This window comes from Apodemus sylvaticus, chromosome 9 (assembly GCF_947179515.1).
Source record: "Apodemus sylvaticus chromosome 9, mApoSyl1.1, whole genome shotgun sequence".
In the NCBI taxonomy this organism is placed as follows: Eukaryota; Metazoa; Chordata; class Mammalia; order Rodentia; family Muridae; genus Apodemus; species Apodemus sylvaticus.
The window spans coordinates 4558873-4572347 of NC_067480.1; the positions used below are offsets into that span (position 1 = coordinate 4558873).

General features: G+C 45.7%; 1 protein-coding gene across 2 annotated transcripts in view; it reads right to left on the reverse strand.

Annotated features, from left to right (window-relative positions):
* Epb41l3 (erythrocyte membrane protein band 4.1 like 3) overlaps positions 1–9459 on the reverse strand; it is a 222447-nt gene extending 212988 nt beyond the window's left edge. The window contains exon 1 of one of the 2 annotated variants that reach the window (XM_052192746.1): positions 9157–9459. The gene's annotated coding sequence lies outside the window, so the exon portion shown is untranslated. The remainder of the gene's footprint in view (positions 1–9156) is intronic. The other variant, XM_052192732.1, reaches the window with a different exon arrangement.
* Between the last annotated feature and the right edge of the window lie 4016 nt (positions 9460–13475).

Below are 13475 nucleotides of genomic sequence, written 5' to 3' on the forward strand. Positions count from 1 at the left end.
CCCCTCTCCCATAACACACACACACACACACACACACACACACACTACATACATACATACATTGCAGAAAGAGTCCCACAAATACAGATGTGTTCCATCTTAAACTCTTGCAGCCTGGTTACATCAGTATCATTTATATGTGTGCATGCATGTGTGTGTGTGTATGTATACACATATAAATATATATATTTGTGTATGTATATATATGTGCACATATATGTATATATGTGTATATATGTATGTATGTATATATATATGTGTGTATGTATGTATGTGTGTGTGTATTTCAAAAAACAGGACTAGCTCCAACCACTCAAAAAAATGGAAGTACAGAAATTTTATTTAATTATTTGACAAATAATCTAGATCAGAGAGAATAAATTCACTGCGGTACAGAGCTAATCCTGGAGATTTTTCACCCTCCTCCAAATTGATGATCCAGAAATACACAATGAGTGAATCAACAAAACAGAGAGAGGAGTCATGTGCTTTTGAGGTTCAGAAACGTTTTGCATGAGGATTATCCTGTGTATCTACCCAGGGCTAAGGTTTATTTCTGGATATGACTAAAAGTAAGCAGAGACACCATCAAAGAGGTAAAATGTAAATATTGAAAGTGAAAGTTAATTTGTTAAAATGAATCGTGGCGTATTAAATATCAGTGGCGTATCTCACATGGAAAAAGGAGCCACACTTCCATGAATAATTAGTGTGCACTTAGTGTGTACTTAGTGGGTACTGAGTCATTTTATGGGCACTGGTACTTCCTGCTGCAGCTCGGCAGGTAGGTATTACCAAAGCAGCTTTACAGAAGAATGTGCAGCATGGAGGCCTTGGGAAATATGTACCAGACAGATGGTGAGCACCTCCATTTGGGTACAGTGGCAGTTAGTGTGCACCACACGTGTGTGGCACGTGCTAATGTGTCCACATTGCTCATTTTAATATCGCATCACCATCTGTAGGCCAGATATAGGTAAACCTACCTTGTGATTGTTCAACTTAGTACTGAAGCCAAATGATATGGAGGCAGTGGGAACTAGAATTTGAATTTTGATCCCTTTTTCAGGACTCACTAGGATGCAGTATGATCTAAGAGGCTGGGCAGGATCAGGAGCCATTGCTCTGGTCAGCTGTGAAGTGCGCTGGGGTGCTGAGCTCTGGTGCCTTAGGTTAGATGCATTAAAACCACTGCCAGCTTAGAATATTTCTAACTTACAATGGTTTGTCAGGATATAACCTCATCGTAAGCCTCTGAATGCTTACACATTCTCATTTGTATATATTAACTTATTCCCCATGCAAACTTAAAGGAGTACCTGACATCCAAAGAAACAACTTAGGTGGAATAAAAATATTTTATTCTATGGGAGCCTTTACATCAGACCTCCAGCTTATTAAAACAATCACAGGCCAACCTTACAGAATTTGGTGTCAGTTTGTAGAGAAATGAAAGATTTTCTTCCTTCTTTTGTTTTTGGGTTTTGTTTGTTTGTTTTTAATTTGAAGGTGTCATAGGTTCAGGCTGCACTTGAGCTCAGATCCAATCTCATAAATGTTTCCTGTTGTAGTTTTATGAAGGGTTGTGGAAAGAGCTGTATGCTGTACTTCTGAACTTGCATGAAACTAGCAATCAAACTGCTGCAAATGCCTCGCTTTGTCACCGACAAAGCGCATCCACAAATAAGATGTCATTTGGTTTTTGTGTCCTCTATGGGATGTGGGAAATTCAGTTATTACCATTGCCAGCGATGGAGGTTGAGGCCAGGAGAGGCTCAGTAACCTTCCAGAGGACTTCTTCGTGTGAGCCACACACGAGTAGCCAAATACCTGCACACGATGAGTGTACAGCCTCATTCCCATTTTACTGCAGTTATGTACATCTGTACAAATACCACATGCCCAGTGTAGATACACTGGTGCGCCATTTACACACTCACAGCCACACAGTTGCTCTGATTCCAGGACAGGTTTGAGTACATAACTCTAACATTACAATAAGGTCACTAATTCCACATCATGTGAAGCCTCAATACTGGACTACGTCAATTCCTGTCATGAGCAATGGACTGTCCTCTTAGTCACTATTCTGTCACTGAAAGCTACATCCTGACCCACAAGCATGGGAGGAGAGGATGGGAGAGAGAAAATGAGGGTGGAGAAGAGAGAGGAGAGGGAGAGAGAGACTGGGCACACCTAGCGCATGGGCTGTTGAAACCTCAAAGCCCACCCCCAATGACACACGTCTTCCAACAAGGAAACACCTAATCCTTCTAAATCTTTCAACTCCTTGTTGACTGCACATTCAGATATATGAGCCTATGGGGGCCGTGCTCATCGAAACCACCATCACTCTTAACAAGGATTTGATGACTGTTGAGCTATGTGCTCAAGGTTGAAGGTTTGTATAGTTAAGACTGTGCACAAGCATTTTTGTTGCTGAGATATGGAAACCAGCAATATTTTCATAATAATTTTCCCCACTTGACTTCTGACATTTAATATGCACATGAGAAATGGCTTCATCTTTTCACTCTTAAAAAAGGGAACATACAATCACAAGAAATCCTTCATTTCTAAATCTTAGAATAAAGAGTTTCATCTAGACCTGAAGCATTTCAACATCCACAGGCGCCAGCAAACACACACATGATGCTACTTTGTAAATCACGAGAATCAGATGAAAAGAATGATTGAATATAAGACAAACCATAGGCCCCCACGCTAAGAGTCTTTGCCCAGATTTCTGGGCGCCTCCCTCGCTTCATGGCACCGTGCCCAGCATTTCCCATTTTTCTTTCAGCCCAGTCACTATCATCTTGGCTGCCCATATCTATGCTGCTTTTAGAGCGCTGTGGCGCTTGCATGGCTCTGCTCTCAACTACAATGAAGAGGTTCTTCCTGCCTCTGGAAACTTAAAGTATCCATGTAATTAGACAAACGAGGTAGAGGAGAGGTTTTGAGGTTTTGAAATAATGGTTCCTGTCTATCAGGATTTGCTGGGGGTGGGGGGCGGCTGGCTCCTTCTTCCTCCTTCTGACTGAACTTGGGTCCGACACTTCCCTTCCCTCTTTTGTTACCACCTCTTCTAAAGTATACCTGGACAGTCATTTACTCCAGGGGAATTTATGAGGAACACTTATTGTGAGGTACCGGTTGGTGAACACAGGATGAAGGTCATAGACGTAGAACCTCTGCTCTTGATCGATAAAGCGCAGCAAGGGACGAGGGCCCGGTTAAGTGCCCTAGCCAAGGAAAGACGGGAGAAGCGAAACTTGTACTTCCTCATAGATGTGAAGCTTCACAAGCATGGCAGTGCTTGAATTTGATCTAGAAAACTGATAGGTGCTCGAAATGGACATGGTGGAACAAAGGAGACAGTCATGAAAATGAATCAGGAAAGAAACACAGCATGCATAGGCATTGCGTTAAATATGGGATGCCGGAGACAAGGCTGAGAAATAGGAGGAGGTTTGAAGTAGGGAGTTGTGTGGTCAAAACCACACTGCCCAAGAGCTGATGTGATCTAGAAAGATATTGTTGTGGTCAAAGAAGGAGCAACAGAATAGACAGAGACCTTGTAACTGGAAGGACTGGAGGAGCTGGCTTTGCCGCCCAGCACTGCCATTCTGTAGTGTGTGTTTATTGGGGAGCAGTGCATGGAAAGGAAACCATGAAAGATGAAAACCAGTCTCTGTGCAGGGTGGCTAGGGACTTGGGGGTGTTGTAGAGAGGATGAGATGCCTACACTCGCTTAGATTGAGGTGGCTGTGGGACATCCTGATGGAATGTTCACGTGGAGCCCAGAAGAGCAAGTGAGGCTGGATTCCTAACAGAAGTCAAATCATTACAATCCAGATCTGGCAGTCCTTCACCCAGCCAGGAACCTCTTCCCGTTCTGGAAGTCAGTGACCTATTTCTAGGGAGCTAATCTGAAGGCCAGGGCCAGAACTAGATGTTGTTGCACTATACGTGTGTGTTACTGAGTTCTCCAAGAGCCTCTTTGTACATTCATTACAGATGGGGACTCTGAGGTCTTAGATACATGGTCTAGAATGAGCCCATGGCAGGGGCAAGAAGTCCAAATTCTAGATGACTCTTTTTCTTTAGAATTAGGTATATTGGCATACCCATCATACCTCAGACATATAGGAAATAAATTCTCTGTCTCTGTCTGTCTGTCTATCTATCTGTCTGTCCGTCTATCTATCTATCTATCTATCTATCTATCTATCTATCTATCTATCTATCCATCTATCTAATTCCAGAACTCTCAGTGTGAGGGGCTTGTAAGCATTTCTGTGCCTGAATTCTACTTAACTAAAATGCCCAGAGTGGTTCCCCGTCGTGCTCAGTGCCATTTTCCTGGATCACCACTGAATGTCATCAAGTTCATTGTTCCCTCCCCCACTCGTGACACGGCATCCTAAGACAGGCTTTTTTCAATCCCATGCCTTCAAGTCTTTCCACAGGACATTGTCCCTAGTATTAGTTGCAGGCTGTGACACATCTAGCTTTTCAGAACACAGTCTAGACAAGCATCCATCTTTCTTTTTATGTAACACCATCAAAGCACTAAAATTCTCTGAATAAAATGTTCATGTGCTACACAACCAGTCTTAAGCCCAAACAAATGATTTTCTTTTCCTTGGCCACTAGGGTGACCTGGTGAGATATACAAACCCTGTCTCTTTATTATCTAGATTTTTCCATTTCAATTGTGAAAGATTAGGCTCAGCACCTTTCAAAATATGCAGTCTCATTAGCTAGGAGCTTTTCAATGAAGTCATATCTTCATACATTTATTTGTCTGTATTTAAACTGACAGATCATGACTGGACATATCTACGGTACAGGGTATGATATGTCAATGCATGCTTACAATAAGCAATTAGATAAGGCAGAGTAATTGACCTATTCATCACTTTAAAGACTCATCATGTCTTTGTGTTGGGAGCATTCACAGCTGTCTCTTACTATTTTGAAACACACAGCGGCTAATTTTTAACTGCAGTCATCCTACTGGGTCATAGAACTCTAGGAGAGTCTCCCTGGTAGAACTGCATTTTTGTACCTGTTGACCAACCCTCCCTCCTCTCCTCCCTGACCACTCTGCTACTTTCTACTTCTGTAAGATCAATTCTTTTATTTCCACATCTGGGTGAGATCATGACATATTTGCAGAAATCCCATCTTTCCAATGGTGGTTCTCACTACCTTGGTAAGCCAGCTCTGAATCAGAAAACGCTTTATTCTCATTTGCTCCACCACACACTTCTCTTCTAACTATCTCAGACATCTCTGGAGCTGCAAATTAATTCTTACAGACAGAGTTGTAGGGGAATTATCATTCTCCTCGTAGATGAGGAAGTAGCTGTCTGGACTGGACTGTGACTCATCCCACTCTCTGAATCTTTTTATAATGAACCATTCACAGCTAGCCTGCCCTCACTTTAAAAAAATCCTACACAAATCACACCCTGTTTTCATTGTTGATCTTTTTTAAAGTTTCTTTTTGTATTTTCAGGAAAAAAAATATGTGCGCTATCATGTAGCACATTGTAAAGAGTGAACTCTTTGGGGCTGTGGTAAGATGAAGAGCCTATGGGGTTTCTGGAGAAACAGGGGCATGGAGTGGGGGTCTAAATCAGTTATTTTTCTATTCTGTGCTTTAACACTGTAACAAAGACAATTTAGAGAAGAAAAACATTTAATTGGGCTAACTGTTTCCAAGGTTAGAGTCCATGATGGCAAGAGGACTAGATAAGAGCTCTTATCTTAATCTGCAAGTAGACTGGGGCAGAGAGGGCCTCTTTGGGAATGTCCCAGTCTTCTGAAACCTCAAAGCCCCATTCCCAGTGATCAACCACCTCCAACAGGCCACGCCTCCTAATCCTTCCCAAACAGTTCTACCAACTGGGACCAAGTATTCAAACATATGAGCCTGTGGAGGCCATTCTCCTTCAAACTACCACAGATGGCACCAGATTTCCCCAGAGAGCTGACTGTTTTAGACTAGGCCATGGAGTCCAAAGATGGAATTGACATGTGGGCCAACTTAACACCGGCTGGTGTACTTCTTGCTTGTCTGTATAGTCCTCCAAGGGACCTTCTCTTCCTTAAGACACAAACCACAAGGCTGGTCCTTCCTGGTGTCTCCCCATGGTTGTTATAGCTGAGAGTTGTTAATTTCCCTGTCTGCCTATACAATAGCATCAAGATCATGTTTCCTTTGTGGATCCACAAAGTATAAGCTTAATGTGTTTATCCTCCAAGCAGGGATGCAATACACCTAAAAGTAGTGAGATCCCCATTTCTAGAAGCATTCATTCAACCAGGGACCATTGCAGACTTTTAGCAGCTATATCATTTGGGCTTCTCCCCTCCCCCATACTATGTAATTGCCCATGTGCCTTCTCATTTGAGTCAATTTCACCAATGCCAGAATTTTAAATATATGTAACTGGATAGTGCACAGAGGTCCTCAAAAAATAATGATTATCAATAGTTTAAAATGATCCCAATAGTGATCAAATCTGGAGTTGATCCTAGAAATCACTACACATCTTTCCAGCACAGTGGTTTTCATTAGTAGTATCAGGTCTCATGTGTTGGTTAGATACCTACTTGCATGTGAAAGAGTAGCTCTTTTAACAGCTTTGTCCCAGTGAAAGAATAGTATCGTCATCTGGACGGAGGAGTCGAGGTATAAGTATAGCTTCTCTGCTTCTCAGTACAAAGAATGCCCATTCCAAAATCCCCAGCAAAAGGACCAGTGGGCTAACTAACTGTTCTGTGTCACGTAAGTCTGACTGCAAAGGAAGCAGCTCAGAAATGCCTGTGGACAACAAGGTAAGGTAGAGACCTCGGCCCCAGTAACTATTCAGAACCAGTCTGAGCTGAAATCTTTCCTGTTTCAAATCCTATTCACCCAGCTCCCAACCTTCCTCCCTCTCCTAGGCAGCAGGTTTCCAGCCTGGCCTGTGCAAATCTTAACCTATTCTCCACAAACTGTCACAAGAAATGCAGGGTAGGGGGCCCCCACAGGGACCTGTGCTACTAGATTATAGAGTCTGTTTGTATTCAAATGGAATTTATATTTAAATCGAAATCAGATCAGGGATTTGCAGTCCTTTCTACTTTCATTCTTTTTGTGGATTTCAGTCCTCTTCCGGCCCAGTCTTAATCCAATGCACTTCAGAGAGAATTACATGTGTGATCCACCAACCCAGTGCCGGTGAGGGTGAGGCAGGGTGTATATTAAATACCAGTCCGCTTAGGAGAGAGCCCCAGGCTGGATCTGACCTCTCCTCTGGGTTGGTTGAGCTTAATTCCCCTGGGAACCCTTGGCACTCGACCTGCCCTCTCTCCATGCAGCTATACTTGGGGTCCTGGATGCCTCATGCCCTTGAGTGTCTTTTGGGGGTTGCCCTTTGCTCCAAAGGAGAGTTCACCGCGGGGAAACCACGCTTTCTTGAAAGGGGCTCAAGGCCAGAGAAAACCCTGTAATCTTCCCTTCTGCAGAAGGAAAAGCAAAAACCGCCACCAGCAGCTCCAGTCAAATGCACCGCGTGGCTGCAGCTCTTAAAGCCGCAGGGGCGGTCACCGAGCAGCACAGACCCGGTCTTCTCAACTTTGCCTGAGACTCAGTACCTCAGAACCAGTCTCAGCCCCCAGACTGGTGTTTCTGCTCACAGATTCCGGCTCCAGGGGTCCCAGGCCAACCCAGTGCAGTTCTGCCCTGGCAACCCCTGCTGTGGAGGAGCAGGCTAGGTGCTTGCCTGCACGCCCCTGGCTTTCCTGCTTCTGAGCAGGGCGCGCCCTAGGGAGTTCTGAGCCTTGAACTCCTGCTTTTCTGGCAGCATCCAGGAGCCCAGTCAACCCACTCCTAACCCTGGCTGAGGTCCTGACAGCCCGGGCCAGTGAAGATGAAATGCCCGGCGAGGGGCGCTCTTCTGCATTTTGAAAAACAGCCCAATTCGCCTCCCAAACGCCTGGATCCCTCTTCGTGCAGTCTCCAATCAGAAGATTTTCATCCCTGGATAGGCTTAGATGGAGGGGACCAGAGTTCGAGAGCAAGAGGAGCTGAAGCCCCCCGTTGCTGAGACACCCAACAATGGGCTGGAGTATCTCATCGCAGTTGGCAAAGGGCGGCGAACACACACTTGGATGAGCGAGAACACACACACACACACACACACACAGAGAGAGAGAGAGAGAGAGAGAGAGAGAGAGAGAGAGAGAGAGAGAGAGAGAGGAAGGAGGGAGAGGATAGCAAGCATATCCTCTCATTCTGCCTCTTATCTCTGCTGTGCAGAGAGCTCGGAGGTCAAGCCACTGACCACCCATGCTGGGCTGAAGTGCTGAGGTGAAGAAGAAGGTTCTAGCCCTCAGCTCCAAGGCTGGCACCTTCTTAGGAGGTTTCCCAATTCCACCTAAGATGGGCAAGATCTAAGTTCCAAAATTCCCTCTTTGGGCAAAGGGTTTGGGCATCAGGGAGGAGGGACTATGGAGGGCACTGGAAAGAGTCTTCGCAGAGAACTAGCCAGGCTCAAAATCAGGAGGCGGGGGCCAGGGAGTCCGACCCCCAAGCGCCCCAACTCTTGCAAGGGCAGAGAGCAGGATGACAGCAGCCACCACTGCGCGCGTTGGCACTGGCACTGAATCTCCGAATTCGCTGGCTAGGCAGCCAGTGCCGAGGGGTGGAGGCGAGAGGGAGGAGGAGTTGCCTGAGCAGAGAGGGATGACGTCCTCCAGAGCCTCTGGCTCTTAGGGACTGAGATTCGCGAGCTCTCCGGGTCCAGCGCACTAGGTCGGGGAAAAAGCGATCTCCGGGGAGCCGCGCCCCGCTGTCGCTGCGGCTTCAACGCGGCGAACTGGGGACCAAGTCCGGCTAGAGTGCAAGCCCGCAGGCTGCCCCCCAAACACCTTTCTGCGGGTCTCTCGACTCCGAGCATTCGCTTCGTAGAACCTACGCATTCCAGAAGGCGCTAGCAGGTAGCCTTCAGCCCGGCCATCCTCGCCTCTTTCCGGCTTCTCAGGGATCGACCTCAGCCAAGGGCAGGCACCCGGGCCACTGCCCACGGGTTAAATCGGTGCAATGCCCTGGCCCCTGCTGTAAGGAAGGAGGGGACAGTCGGGTAGAAAGACGCTCACCTGGATAGCAGAAGCCTTGCTCTCGATTCCTTTCCGAACCTGTTCCCAGCCCCCAGGCACAACCTTCCTCAGAGAAAACAAAGTAGCGCAAGGGCACGCAGCCGGAGCGCTGCTCTTAGTCCCTGCACAGCGGTTGTTCCCCTCGGCTTTTTCCGGGTCTGAGCTCGGACTCAGCGGCGGGAAAGAGCTCCCGGTGGCTGCAAGGGGTTGCCAGACCCGGGCTTCTCCTGCAGCGGTGGCGGCAGCGCCTCCAACTTGCCACCTGCAGCGCGCGTCGGGCGCCGGTGACTACCGGTGCCGCTCAGCCTCAGCTGACCCGCCCCCCGAGTGCGCTAATTGGCTGCACCCTGATCCTGGGCGGACCCCATGCTCGGCTCCGCCCTACTTTGGCCTCGGAACCGGGAGCGCTCGCAAAGTCTTAATGCCAGGCTTCATAAGGTTTGCTAGTTAGCAGTCTTTGCAAGGAGGGATCCTTCCTACACATACGTAAGACACACAAGTGTACACACAATTCTGTTTGTAAAGACCAGAGGAAGGAAAGGGTTTGTGAGTGATGCCCCTTCCTGTATTCAAGCGTTTGAGCAAGTGTTCTCTGAGGGTGCCACTGCATTTTTACAGTCTCTGGAAAGACTTAAAGCCATTGCAGCAAGGAGTTGAGGGATGAGGACTGAAACTGGTTTGGGAAGGCCTTGGGTATGTTTCACTCCCAAACAGTATAGTGCTGTTGTTGGTTTTCCTCCTGGGGTCCCAGCACCTACACCTATATGGGGTCTGATGACAGATTATGTCAGCTTCTTGCCTTAAAGATCCTGCCTTTGGTTTACAGAGTCCTGGTCATGCAAACCCATGACCCATGCCCATGCGTTTACATAGCCTGTACTTTACACGACTCCGCAGGCCTTTGAGGGTTAGCAGTGGGTATACTATCTGCGTTTTTTTTTGGCTCTGCATCTTCCCTGGACACCTAAACCCCGTGCACCTGCACGATCTGCCTAGGCCATCCAGGTCCATCCATCCCTCTTGCATGTTACCTCTTTGCTGCTCCTGGAGTAGAGCTTTTTTGAAAGCTGATTTGATAAATCCTTCCCAGGGATAAAAGCTATATTAAAAAAACATGACAGGCACAAGTCTGAAGAGCCATCCAATCAGCCAGAGATGTCTGACTCTTGGGTGTCTCTATGAGAATGTGCTACATTGCCAAGTGCCTATCAGTTTAGAAACATTTCAAAATTAACTGCCCAAATAGTACAGTTAATGGTCCATTAGGGAAATGTCTGTGCCTGAGAGTGCAGGTGTGACCCTGTTAAGTATAACTGGAATGTGCACACATGTTTTGTGAAATTCTCTGTGCCCTGAAGTGATAGAAACGATGATTAATGAACTAAGGCATTAGGAGCTTAGAGGGGGCTGCATTAGAGGGAATTGGTACCTCTCATGTTGACTTCCTGTGAAATATTGGTTAATGCTACTTTGAAACAACGTAACAATGATTCCCAAAAGTTACAGAGTAAGAGTTTGTTTCACGAGAACCCATGAGTCCTCCCTAGAGACCAAGAACACTCCCTTGCTTCCCACAGTGAATATTTACATTCCCAGGGGCAGTAAAGCATTCTCATGGAGATTTTCAGCAGCCTGGGTCTAGGGTTCCTTTAGAGACTTGCACTTTGACCTGAATTGAGTAAGACAACCAACAGAATGAGGGTGTGGCTTGCACAAACTGGAGTCCAGGTATACTTACTCACCAGAGCAACACTGGATACAGTGGAGGATGAAGCAGGTTTTAGAAAGTTACACCATCGTGCATTGGTACGCTGACACCTTGGACGGGTGCTAGGTCTTAACAGTAGGCATTTCTGCCAGGTGCTTTGGAACTGTCATGGATGTGATTGGTAGTTCTCGCTCAGGGGAACTTTTTCTTTTCCTTTTTAGTATCTGTAGAAGGGTTAAGGGGCGGAGGACTGATGTAGGATAGAAATGAATCAGAAGAGAAAATCAAAGTGCCTGTTGATGGTGGGAGAAATCAGCAGATGCTAGAATGCTGAATGCTGAGTGGTCCCAGCTGGCACAGCAGGAACTGCTGAGGCTTAGAGGCATCAACTGTCAAAGCTGAGACCAGGAGTAGTGCTTCAGGAGCCAGCAGTCGGGATATTAAGCTGTATAGACTCTTGTAGATCACCTGGAGGTATGCACACAGAGCACATCATTAAGCTTCTTCTTATTATTATTTATTTATACAAAGAAGATGCAGATACCTACAGGAGAGAGCTGTTGTCGGGATTAAGGTTGTTTGCCTGAGGTGCTCTACACAGAGTGAATGTCCGACAAGTAGTGGCTTCACTCTGGACTGTTTAAAGGGCTCAAAGGCCGCCTATAACTTGTGCTGTTTGTTGTCAACAGACTATTTTATTTTATGTAGAGCCCATGATGCCTATGTTCTCTTTATGGTTGAGAATTTCACTTCCCAGAATGGCCCCTAGTTGAAGTGATGTGTGTGTCAATAGCTTTGGTACTGGTTGGCTCTGTCACTTTATGGGATAGCCTTCCATGTTGTTTACTTGCAATGTCTTGGGTGACACTGCTTGGCTAAGGCTATGCTTGCTCCTGTTCCTTTAGCCTCTCTTCACATGATTGTCACATCTTTCGCCCTCTTCCACCCTCCACCCTGTCTCTGACCTCAAAATATCAGCACAATATTCAGCTCTACCTTCTTAGAAAAAACACCCTTGTTAGCATTTGTATATGAAACTGGTGCCTTGGTGCATGTCCTCACTGGGACATGACACTCCCAACACACACTGAGTTTCCTTCCAGTTAAAGCCAGGCCTGGTGGCACATTGTGGGGCTAGAACAGGAGGATGCTGAGTTTGAAGCCAGTCTGGGATATGTAGAGTCACCTCGCTTAAAATAAACAGAATGGGAAAATACACCAAAGAATTCCTTTTCGATCTTTTCGTATGGTACTGCCTATTCGTCCTAGCTTGCCCTTTAATTTTTCCCTTTTCTGTGAAGAGAGAGACTTACATGGAAAAATGAATAAAGTTCCATTTTGATACTTTATTTTAAAAATAATTTCAAATGTAGAAAATGGGGATCCCATATGTTTCTTTGCTGGTTTTCTCAATTGTGATTACTTTACATTTGATATATCCTTAAACCGATGAGCTACAGATGGTCTATAGATGATCTACAGATGAGTACATCAGTGTAAACTTAGGGGTCTGGTACCTTCAAGTTCTCCAATGTGTATACACTCCTCCCAGACAAGACACACTCTTATATGAGCATCACACAAGCCTGGGATGATGTCATAAACCAGCTGTCTGGACATTCCATTCAGAGTTTGCCATCTTTCTTTCCCAATGCCATTTTGTCCCCTTTCTGGTCCAGAATCAAACAGAGAGGAACAGATTTTATTTAGTCGGTGTGCTTTTTCACTTTCTCTTAATGTGTGGGGTTTGCCCTGCCTTTCTTCACCTTTCCTGATTTTGATGCCACAGGGCTGTTTTTCAGCTTAGATCCATTGAGGCTTCTTGACGGCTTACCAGTGAACTCTTGAATAAAACACCAGAGAGATGATCCTGTGTATATCCCCTTCAAAGCACATGGTATCTTACCCCCTTACTGCTGGTTGTGGTAACATGACCACCTAGATTGGTGAATACCGGGGTTGTCTATTTTGTGCCATCATTTCTTTCTTTGTCACCTAGGCACTGTGTAGTATACACTGTTTAGTACACCTCCTGAGCACACAAGCACGTTTGTCTCCGAGTTCTGGCGGCTCCGTGCCTGTCAGCAGCACGGTTTTTTACCAAGGTGCAGTGGCTCTCTTTTTTGTGTTTAATGTTTTATTTATTTTAACATAGGTTTGCAAATTCCTATCCCATTCAATAGGTTGAGTTCTGTTACCTTCATTGCATGTTTGGATGCCCAGATTAACCCCAATTTGACACAGAGTATCCCTTTAAGCCAGGCACCACAGATATCCCATCTTTGGTTTTCATCACTTCAGTCCTGGGACCAGGTCTCTCTCTTCCAAGAAGCAATGGCTCTTTTTTTTTTTTTTCTATCATTCAGAAATGATGTTTGGCCCTGACTATCCCCTCCAACTGGTTTATTAGTTTGTAAACTCCAGGTCTTCTCAGAGGACAAATCAGGAAATAAATGATACATATTCACACATAATAACACACAGATCTCTCTATTCTTTATGTATGTATCTAGTGGATATTAGTGATATCCTTAATATCCACTCAAAAACTAATGTGTTTATTGAGGTCATGAGTCTGTACCAACAGATCTGATGATAAGCAACACATCAC